The sequence below is a fragment of the Capra hircus genome, chromosome 15 (genome assembly GCF_001704415.2).
Source record: "Capra hircus breed San Clemente chromosome 15, ASM170441v1, whole genome shotgun sequence".
In the NCBI taxonomy this organism is placed as follows: Eukaryota; Metazoa; Chordata; class Mammalia; order Artiodactyla; family Bovidae; genus Capra; species Capra hircus.
The window spans coordinates 77,989,483-78,001,775 of NC_030822.1; the positions used below are offsets into that span (position 1 = coordinate 77,989,483).

Sequence of the window (12,293 nt, forward strand, 5' to 3'; positions counted from 1 at the left end):
AGCGTATACAAAAACTCAAACAAACTTTTTGGCCAGCCCCATATATTGCTTCTACTCCAAGCGATCAGATGGATCACAGGTACTCAGTGAATACTTGTTGGTTCAGCTCAATGAAACATGTTAAGACCTACTTAGTACAATGACCTGTGATAGACCTACAGGAATAAGGTGCTCCCAACCCTCCCAGAGCTTTCACTCCAATGGAGACACTGAGACCTGTGCATAGGTTTCTATGGGTTAAGAAAACAGCTGGAAAGAAAGATTCACAATATTTACAGTGGTTGCACTTGATGATGGGAGCTATTGGTGGGTTTCAATTTTCTGTTTTACTTTCCTATGTATTTTCAAAAACAGCTGGGATATCTACACATTACTTCTTTCAAAAACCGTAATGTTGATAAAGACTAGCAAGATGGGTGCCTGACAAAGGGAAGGCATATTTGTGGGTAAGGAGCTAAGGACAAGACTGAAGAGACTTAGCAGCAGCAGCAGCAGCTGACAAGTGGTATCTTTGACATGAATATGTCTGACAGACAGAGGAGGGCTTGGATTCTTGAGGAAGTATCTGTGGGAAAGTTAACTGCAGAGATTAGGGGAAGACAATCATGAAGTATGGACCGCCTGGTCATATGCCTGCAGGTCTTGACAGAGCAATCCAAGGAAGGAGAGGGCAGAACTGAAGCCAGAATGCGAGGTGGATCAGAACACAGAAGGCTTGGTGTCTGAGTGAGGCAGCTGCACAGAACTCCACAGGAAACTGAAACTCATTCACGAGTTTTCAGCTGAAAGTGCCCTGATTACAGCTTTGCTTCTTCCTCTGGCAGTCACGTGCAGGAGAGACTGAAGGCAGGGAGACGGGAGGCCAGTCAGGAAGTGGCGAGCAGGGCCCAGCCAAGGAGCACTGATCACCTGATTAGGTATTCTTGTCTCTCTTTTTCCATGCCTTTTCAATCTCTAGTTGTTTTTTTTTTTTTTTTTTTTTTCCTGCCTGGCTCCTATTTTCAATTGCAAAATAAGGGAAGAGTCACTTTGAATACATAAGGCAATTTTCTCACAGGTGAAAGAAGCAATGTTGAATGGAGGTCAGCCTTAATCCACCACGTTCCCACTGATAAAGGGATGTTACGAGTGATTATTTTCAAGGCTAAATGAGTCCTGTCTGTATGATTGATTAATCATTCTTTGGTTCACCTGGGAGAGAAGACTGGCATCTCCCAAATGTTCCAGAAATCTTCAATCTCCCAGACAGAATGGCTGATTCTTATATAGAGGAATGAGGTCACCCAGTTATCCTTAGGACCAGAGGTGGATAGGATTGAGTCCCCAGGACTGCTACCAAAGATGACTGATTGAAAAAAAAAAAAAACAAACCCACAAAAATCACTGTGGGTTTGGACCCTTCAGGAGCACAAAGAGCTTTGTCTGCTCTTCTGGAGGAGAAACGCTTCTCTCCATGTTCCTGCCTCAGCCCACCAACATAAAGACGTTAGCAGACATTTTTGTTTTTCTCCTAAATGGACTCCTTCCCTTCATCACTTCTTTTATCTTCGCTCCCATCCCCATGCCCTCTCCCCTTTGCTCTCTTGGGTGGCCTGTTTCTGATGTCAGCCCCTGGAAAGGGTCTCAGCTCTCCTCCACTCCATCTGCCAAGCATGGCTGGGCCTGGAGTCAGCTGTCCTGTCCTCAGTGCCTTCTCCCCACTGCTGGAGAGTGTCTGTAACCAGGCCTATGATCTTCCATGCAGTTGGAGGGGCACGTAAGTATACCCCCTAGAGCCCTGGAAAGAATCCTTGATCCTGAATTTGTATCACAGTATTGATGCACCCAAACTTTGGCCTTGGGTCACAGCCTAATTCTCCACTTTAGTTATACAAGGAAGTCTTGAGCTTTGGCATTTTATGGACCACCATTAATAAAGTTGCCTCTTTGATCATCTTTTGACTTCTTCTGTTTTCTGGGCTTCCCAGGTGACTCTAGTAGTTAAAAAACAAAAACAAAAACAAAACCCACCTGCCAATGCAGGAGAAGTAAGAGATGTGGGTTTGACCCCTGCAACGGGAAGATTTGTTGAAGGAAGCCATGACAACCCATTCCAGTAATCTTGCCTAGAGAATCCCGTGGACAGATGAGTCTATACAGTCGCAAAAAGTCAGACATGAGTGAAGCAACTTAGCATGCATGCACGCATCTCCTTTCTATTGGCAAGAGTAAAGAAAGATAGTAAATGCTTAGCAGCCTCAAGCTGAAATCCTTTGAATTAGCTCATCAGAATACTCTGAAATGTCTGGCTTCTCTGACTTCGTGCTCTTGTTTAGGCAGCATTCTCTTCTTAGGGTATGTTCCCTTCCTTGACCCAGTCCAGAGAAGCATAGTGGAATACGCCACCCTCAAATATGCCACTTCGGCCTAAGAATTATATTGAGCTGAAGGCAACTGAGAAGCAGGCTCAGGAAAGGTCTCTGTTCTCCCTCTATGTGCCTAGAAGCATATAAGTTCATAAAGGTCACACCTCTCCCCTCATCAGAGAGGACTGCACCCTTAGCAGCCTACTGAGGCACCAGAAGAGTCCACATAACAAACTTTTCTTACTAGTCCTTTGCTTCCATTTGTTCTCCCATATATTTACCTTTCCAAAATTTTCTGCCCTAGAATCTTCAAAGTCCTTTTCCATTGTCTTGTCACTTCTCTGAAAACGTATTATCCTTTGGTTAAAATGTTATATAAGCCCATGTTCTAACCACCACTCTGAGTTACTCAACACTGAGTAACTCCCATGTGTATGTGATATGTATGTGTGAAAAATCTGTTTGCTTATTTCTTGTTGATTTGGTTTCTGTCAGTCTAATTTACACAGTTGAAAACAGAACCAAGGCGGGTAGAGGGGAAAAAATACTCTTTTTTTCTTTCCTTAGAGCAGCAAGTCCCATTTTTGTGAGATTAAGCGCTCTTCTTCCTTGTGTGCCCAGGATATTCCATGCACATTTCATCACTGCAATTCATAGTGTTTTATAATTAATATGTCTTTCTCCCTCAAAGGAATATAATTTTCTTCTTATTATCCACAGTGAGTTCTCAGAATTATCTGTTGAATTGATAAGTGAACATTAGGTAAAGATATTTTCTTACTGAGATACACTTCTTCAAAGCTTTTTAAGGAATAAATACTGCTCTTGCTTTAAGCATATTTTTAATATGCAAATCACTTTCTAATATAATTGAATAGCTTTTTCCTTCTTCAACTTTCTCACTTTCTTCATCTACCAAAATTAGTACATCAAAAAGCACAGTTATAGAGAAAAAATGATATGTATATAAAGAGGTCCAGTTATTTAATATCAGTGCATCTTTATGATTTTTAGGGATAAAAAATTTACTTGCAGCAAGTCCGTATAACTTAATACTAGATAAACAGGATACTGGACTGTCCAGGTGTCATTATACAGCATCCCTCGCAAGGTTGGAAATGTGTTTACTTAGCACCTGGGGAGTCATCTGCTCATGTGATTAGTGCATGGGTTTTATGAGGAAAATTAATTACAGTACTAAAGTACTATTTCAAACACTGCTTATGTTGGGGAGGACTAGCTAAAATGGAAGAAAACATTCCCAAAATCAGAGAACATGCAGAGGCAATATGTGTGGGGTTTTTAACTGCATCTAAGGGCCATCACAGGTAAGATATAGGGGGTTTCCCTGGTACTCTGTGCAAACTTTAGATATATTTATTTTTCTTTGGATAGGGTCCACAGCTTTCATATCTCTTGGATAACAAATACATGTGAGCTCTGTGATCACAAACTCACAAGCTGTGTTCACTGTTTCACTAGTAAAGTCACCCAACCTGAGTTCGCTGCCTCACTTATCAAAGAAGAGGGTTGGTCTAAGCACTGGTTCTCCAAGATCCTGTATTTTTCTTATATTCAGTCTTCAAGCAATGCATGGTTTAATAGAAGCAGATTATAAGATGCCACATGCTGCATTAAACACTTCACATACATTAGTCTGTATATTTACTCCTCACAATAACCCAGAGTTATATGCTCTTATTTATTATTATTTTATAATATATTTTTGTCATCATCAGGAGTGTGTCTACCAAACTGTAAGTTCTACAAGGATAGGAACCTTGTTGTGTTTTGTTCACTACCCAGTATTGATCAAAGTGCATGAAAAATAATAGGTGCCCAACAAAAAGTCCTTAAATAATCCATTGAAACGAATATACAACTAGCAAAAATGTCCTGAATTCCACAGGGGAAAACACTGTCAGGATTTTATTCTACCTCACTTTCTTGTCCTCTCCTGCTTCCTTAATCCTATTTTTACCTATCCCCTCCTCTTTTGCTCCCCACTCCATCTGCAAGAGCCCATTTCCCTTTATTCTCCTCAATCACTATCATTTGCTTCTAGACCTAGGCATCAGTTCAGTTCAGTCACTCAGTCGTGTCTGACTCTTTGCGACCCCATGAATCGCAGCACGCCAGGCCTCCCTGTCCATCACCGTCTCCCAGAGTTCACTCAAACTCATGTCCATCGAGTCCGTGATGCCATCCAGCCATCTCATCCTCTGTCGTCCCCTTTTCCTCCTGCCCCCAATCCCTCCCAGCCTCAGAGTCTTTTCCAATGAGTCAACTCTTCACATGAGGTGGCTAAAGTACTGGAGTTTCAGCTTTAGCATCATTCCTTCCAAAGAACACCCAGGGCTGATCTCCTTTAGAATGAACTGGTTGGATCTCCTTGCAGTCCGAGGGATTCTCAAGAGTCCTCCAACACCACAGTTCAAAAGCATCAATTCTTCAGCACTCAACTTTCTTCACAGTCCAACTCACATCCATTCATGACCACTGGAAAAACCATAGCCTTGACTAAATGGACCTTTGTTGGCAAAGTAATGTCTCTGCTTTTGAATATGCTATCTAGGTTGGTCATAACTTTCCTTCCAAGGAGTAAGCGTCTTTTAATTTCATGGCTGCAGTTACCATCTGCAGTGATTTTGGAGCCCCAAAAAGATAAAGTCTGACACTGTTTTCACTGTTTCCACATCTATTTCCCATGAAGTGATGGGACCAGATGCCATGATCTTCGTTTTCTGAATGTTGAGCTTTAAGCCAACATACTGCTTGTTAAATTATCCTAGCGATACTCCTTGTTAAATTATCCTCTGCCCCAGGACTATATTGAATTTTGCTTTTTACTTTCTTAAAAACTCAATCAAATTTCTCATTATGTATTCAGGTTTTCTGAACGCAAGTTGATTAAAATAACTGATTTACTTAACCTTCCCAGTGAGACTCCTAGTTTATCAAAAAATGTTCTCTGTAATTGGTGAAATTTTAGAACATCTGTAAAACTTTAAATAAGAATACTTATCTACATTTGCCTAAGAAATGTTGCAACAAGACTCTGGCCTTAGGAATGATTGCTTCAACCAGTATCCTTTGATGCCCCTGGGCTTGCCAACTTGGCATCTTACTGCTCCGACTCTCACTTGGGGCCTTGGGGGTATGCGTGTACTATCCTTCTGTCTGACACAGACCATGACCCTGGGTTTTCTTTCTGCTCCACACTTTGTCGTCTTGTTGATAATTTCTTAGTATCTGCCCTGAGCTAACTCTCTGATTTTAGCTACTTCACCTGGTCTAAGTACTAAAAGATTTGAGAAACATACAGTATAGGAAAAGATTTGAGAAACATACAATATAGGATGGGCTCAGATGAGGATAAGAAAACCTTCTGACACTAGGCTGAGAGAGGAATCAGCTACCGTTTTACTTCCCTCTCTCACATTTGCCTCCTTTCAGTGGCTGGATTCCCACGATGCCAAGAGATTCACTGCTATCAAAGAAAAAGTCTTCTTTTTTCTGTTTCAAGGTTTAGCATTTGCTGTCGTTTTTCCTTAAAGCATTTCTCCCGTACTTCCACATGGTGTTGGTGCTGCTGGCTCCTCTTTTGGTATCAACTCAAATTTTACACACACAGATCTCCTTTGACTCTTTAAGTGGCCTTTTTCCAGTCATCCTCTGTTACAATATTCTCTTTTATCCTCTCTCTAGTTACTACCGAACCTCAAAAAATTTATGTTTGTATATATGTACTTACTTTCTTGTTTATGTAAATGTTTATCGTTTGTTTCCACCAGCCTTACCTGCCTGCTGAGAAACCTGTATGCAGGTCAAGAAGCAACAGTTAGAACAGGACATGGAACAATGGACTGGTTCAAAATTGGGAAAGGAGTACAACAAGGCTATATATTGTCACCCTGCTTACTTAACTTATATGCAGAATACATCATGTGGAATGCCAAGTTGGATGAAGCACAAGCTGGAATCAAGACTGCAGGGAGAAACAGCGATAACCTCAGATATGCAGATGACACCACCTTTATGGCAGAATGCTAAGAGGAAGTAAAGAGTCTCTTGATGAAGGTGAAAGAGGAAAATGAAAAAGTTGCTTAAAACTCAACATTCAACAAAAAAAAAAAACTAAAATCATGGCAGACAGATGGGGAAACAATGGAAACAGTGACAGATTTTATTTTCTTGGGCTCCAAAATCATTGCAGATGGTGACTGCAGCCAAGAAATTAAAATGTTTGCTCCTTGTAAGAAAAGCTATGACAAACAGACAGCATATTAAAAAGCAGAGATATTGCCAATGAAGTATAGTCAAAGCTATGGTTTTTCTGGTAGTCATGGATGGATGTGAGAGCTGGACCATAAAGAAGTCTGAGCGATGAAAAATTGCTGTTTTTGAACTGTGGTGTTGGAGAAGACTCTGGAGAATCCCTTGGACTGCAAGGAGATCAAGCCAGTCCATCCGAAAGGAAATAAACCCTGAATATTCATTGGAAGGACAGATGCTGAAGCTGAAACTCCAATACTTTGGCCACCTGCTGCATAGAGCTAACTCATTAGAATAGACCCTGATGCTAAGAAAGATTGAAGGCAGGAGGAGAAGGGGACGATAGAGGATGAGATGGTTGGATGGCATCACCAACTCAATGGACATGAGTTTGAGTAAGCTCCAGGAGTTGGCGATGGACAGGGAGCCCTGGCATGCTGCAGGCCATGGGGTCACAAAGAGTTAGACATGACTGAGCGACTGAACAACTACGTGAGATCCTGAGGACAGAGATCTGCCTATCTTTCTCACAGCTGTATTTCCAGGACCCTAGTCTGAGCTTGGTCTAGCATACAGTAGGCATTTAATAAATAATACTGCCTCTCTCCTATTGCCAAACCTTCAGTAGGATATACTGGAATGAAGTTGAGGGAAACAGGATCTGCCATGTGATGACCATCCTCATCTTGACAATCCTTGGCTGTATGTATAGTCCTGGCTGACGTGGTCAGAACAACCAGGGATGTTCAAAAACCTTCAACAATTTTGATCTGACAATGGAATTAAACATGGAATTTCCACATTTTGTAGAGAAAGTGAATAAGGTCCTTTAGTTTCGAGCTTTGAGAATTTAGTTTATGGGAATAATAATGAATTGCCCATCATTATTTTGTGTTTGTTTCACCAACTGGCAAGTTTTAGGTGAGCAAAATTAGAATCTGTGAAAGCTGTTACAAATCAGAATCTTTGTTATTAATTCATTGGCCTTATTCTTCTTTTTTCTTTGCAACCTCATTTTCTTCTTTTCCATCCCCTTCCCTTTCTGTATCTATTTTAAATAATTATTTATAATGCAAAACCATGATTCATGTGGAGTGTAAACCTCAATGGAAATTTTAACTGTTCTGCTTGAAGTTGATTCAAACTACAGAGGTACACAGTTAAGTGACAGATAAAATTGCTTTTTTAATCTTAGAAAATGTTTATAATGTATTATTAAATTCAATTTAAAAAATAAACTAGTTTGTTAATAAAACAAAAATGTTTGGGCTAGCTTTCAAGGAATTTAATTTTTACTTTAATATTTAATATTTTAATGTAAATCATCTATATTTCAATACAAGTTTTAAAAATAATTTTTTGAATTAAAATATACTTTTCATTAAACACGGGCTTCCCTGGTGGCTCAGACAGTAAAAGGGTTTACCTGCAATGTGGGAGACCTGGGTTTGATCCCTGAGTCAGGAAGATCCCCTGGAGAAGGAAATGGCAATCCACTCCAGTATTCTTGCCTGGGAAATTCCATGGATAGAGGAGCCTGGGGGGCTACAGTCCCATGGAGGCGCAGAGAGTCAGACACGACTGAGCAACTTCAATTTCACTTTGACTAAACACATATATATAAATAAAAGGCTCTTTAATGTTTGTCACAATATGAAATCAAATGCTTTTACTTTGGAGGTCAGAAGTGAATTATGGTCAGAAATATGTGTATATGTGCATACATACACACACACAATGACAACTGGGCTGTTTGTATAGGTCTGCCAAGTTCACTTATCACCTGATGATACATTAATAATTAAACCAGTGATAATGATAACAATAAGAGCAGTAGATATTTGTGTAATTTTACCAAGTTCCAGGCAGGGTGCTTTACAAACTTTACTTAACCCAATAACAAGTTAATTGCATATCAGGCAGCATGATCACAATCTTACAGATGACAAAACTGAGCCTTTAGTCAGTGAGAAGCAGAGCTGAAATTCACATACATGCTTGCAGACTTCTTTGCACACCACACGCTTGGAGTCTAATAATTGACACCTTTCCAATAATCTACTTAATGGTCTTCAAAAAGATTCCTAACAATCCAATCAATCCATTCATTCCCAAGTAAACTAAATTTGCGATGGCAGAGCCTAATTTATTTAGACAAACACATTTTGCTAACAATTTGATAACATTATCCATTCTGCTTCATTATGCTCTCTGAGGGTGTCTGTTGTTTTTACTGTGTTGTGTGGTCTGTCATGTCCAACTCTTTGTGACCCCATGGACTGTAGCTCACCAGGCTCCTCTGTCCATGGAATTTGCCAGGCAAGAATCCTGGAGTGGGTTGCCATGACCTACTCCAGGGGATCTTCCCAACCCAGAGACTGAACACATGTCTCTTGCACCTCCTGCATTGACGGGCAGACTCTTTCCTACTAGGCGACCTGGGAAGCACTGATGGTCATCTATCCTCCTCAACTGAGTGAAATTAGGAAAGAAAACTCAGTAGGAGAGAAAAAATTAAAATATGAAATTCAATCATTTTCTCAGTAGGAGTCAATTCAACAAAGATCATAACTAGCCATGTATAGGGCACTGTGTAGAATACACACAGGACACTTGTCCTGCCTTCAAATAGTTCATTGCTACTGATCACATCTGGAGGAGACACACACACTTAGTGATGGCAAAGATAGGATCATTATCACCATTATTTATTGAGCACTTCCACTATATCCTAGATGCTATTATAAGTATTTGCTATTAATTCAAAATCTCACACCAACTCCAATTATTATCCCCATTTTATGGATATAAAACCAAAAGGTAAGAGACTCATTCTATATCACACATTAATAATTGGGGAAACATTCTTTGAATCAAAATTTGCTTTATAGCAATGTGGTCCCCTATGGCTGTGCTGCCTGGCCCTAGGAAAGACTGTGATAGGTGTTGAAAAAAAAAAAAAAAAGTAAATGATTGAATTAGCACATCAGACAAAATTGTAGCAATTATAAGAATAATGGTTAACCAAAACTAAATGTTCATGATGTTATCCCATTAGTCAGTCACCCATACTTTGCTGCAGTGAAAAATAGACTAAAAATGTACACCAGACTTATTCTAAAAATGTTATAAGCATGAGAATCATGTAGATGTGATTCTAGTGCAGTGGGCTCTTACGGTCCTGGGCACCTGTAACTTACAGCCTCAAGGGAGGCCCTTGTACAACAGGAGAGTCTTGAGGTAGGAAAAAGGTGTTTGATGGAAGGCTGAGAAGTGGAAAGGTGGAGATGAGAAGGGAGGTGGTTTTGACTTATCCAAATAGCTATGTTCCATTTCCTAAGAGCACAGTGATTGCTCAGGAACTATTATCAGTCCAAATTTCCCCAGCACCTGCCATGCCTTAAAGGAGCGATTGCAAAACAGCTGCCTCCAAATTCGAGAGGCTTTCTAGGTCTGCACAACATTTTAAAATTCATTATTTAAATACACCTAAAGGAGGCTTTTCATTTTTTCTAGTTTCATGAGATATAATTGACCTACAGCACTGTATAATGCAGGAAGCATAATGATATGACTTATATACATCAGGGCTCACTATTTTTAATCCCACTGTCTCCCTCTAATTTTATATAGGGCTCACTAAGACTTTTAAGTCTGGTCTCTGTAGCATTTGATTTCATAAACTCTGCTTTAAAGTTTCTCCAAGAAAAATTTAAGCATCAATAAAATGACATTTCCAAAGCATTGGTCAAGCCATAAATGATCCCTGTTGAACAAGGTTCAAATAGAAGAGTTTATCAAAAAGTCACACAGATCTAGAGTTTATATACACCTGAAGGTTATGCTCATTCCACCTCTTGGAATTCAGCCACCAAAGCACTTTGGCGCTAATTGATCATACTTAGTGCCAGAAGCCTATTAGGAGTGAAAAGAGAGCCTGGAGCTATTTGCAATGAATGCAGACCAGGAGGCTGGTATAACAAAAAAATGTACAACAGCCATTTCTATAAAACACAACTGAATGTACTGGTGGAGGTGAATAAGTAAGTGAGTGGAGTCACGCCAAAGAATTTACATCCAAACTACAGTCTGTCCAATACTCCACTTAACAGCAGCCAGGAAATGAGTGACAAGCCTGCACTGTAAGCCAAAACACCTCAAACAAAAATACTCCCTTTTCCTTAAATCCACATCTGCACTGCCTTTTTCAACGAAAAGGAGTTATTTTGCCTTAAAGGCATGATATTAGAGTTAGTGTGTTTCTGACTTATGGATCATTTAACTTGGTCATAACCAATGTTTCACAAAAAGCATAAACATGAGCACTAACAGGCCTTGATACGTTGAGGGAATAAAACAGGTCCTTAACTAAGCCATTCTGCCACATCACCATTCCGACATGCTGAGGCCGCTTTGTCCATGAAAAATTGAGAACAGATGCATAACTGAACACATTAAAAGCAAAGAAATGCAGAAACCAGAGGTTCATACTTCCATTTTAATGCTGAGTAGCCCTGCATGAGTATGCAATAATGTATATCACGCTTGATGGATTATTCCCAAATTAAAGTAGAACCAAGATCACCACATGCTATTTTTTTCATTTATATTATTCTGATGTAGAATTCACTTAGTATTTAATAACTTATCATAATGCAAAAAAAAAAGAGAAGAAACCACTTTTGATTTGAAAAAATGAAGATTTTTTTCCTACTCTAAATTGAACTCATAAGAGGAAAAACCACACAAACTGACTCCATTTGTAGTACCGTGTTCTATTTTGGCAACCACATTTTGAAAAGGGGTAACAATAAACTGAATGAGAGTTAGTGATGCTGCCAGGTGAGCAAGAGGCAATATGCTGTGGACGACTCAAGGATTCAGAGATATTTAATCTATCCTAAAGGTAACACATAGGCAAAATTATCCCAATTTCTCCCTGTGCTTCATCTGCAACACCCAGGCCCTGTCTCATTACTCATCATTAGTTATTACTGCTTTTCAGCTGTCATTCCCACCAGACTATCAACTTCAGGAGGTTCAAGGACCCTGTCTTCCTGCTTGCCTTTTATCTACTATGCGGATCGGAGTGTCTGATAATAAGCAGGAACTTTCCGTGTGCGCGTGTGCTCAGTTGCTTTGTGACCCCTTGGACTGTAGCCCACCAGGCTCCTCTGTCCATGGAACTTTTCAGGCAAGAATATTGGCGTGGGTTGGCATTTCCTCCTCCAAGGAACTTTATATTGTTTTACTAATGAATGACTGAGTAAAGGAGATCCACGACCATGTATGACTCAACAACTAGAATTAACTACGAGGTAGGTTATACCTCAATATGAGGTTGAACATCTTCTAACAGAAGCATTTAAAGTTTAAAATGACTGCCGAGGTGCTTAAGCAGACGTAAGAGGAAAAATAAACATGGGTAGAGTAGGCAAAAATCAATCAATCTTTGGGTCCTGAAGTATATTCCAATCTTTAAGATGCTTGCTAACTCTGAGGTTCTGTGATTATAACATAGGTCATTCACAAATTTGGGTCATAATTTAACCTAAAATCATTGGAACTCTTCTGCGATTGGAATTACATAGAAAATTTCTCAAATATCACATACCTTCTCTTTGGCTATACATTTATTTTGCTGAATCAAAGGGAAAATGGTATATGCTTTAC

At 39.8% G+C, this 12,293-nt stretch overlaps 1 protein-coding gene across 5 annotated transcripts in view; it reads right to left on the reverse strand.

The window, feature by feature from the left end:
- Positions 1-12,293, reverse strand: part of PDGFD (platelet derived growth factor D) — a 281,305-nt gene that overhangs the window by 84,462 nt on the left and 184,550 nt on the right. The window lies entirely within an intron of this gene.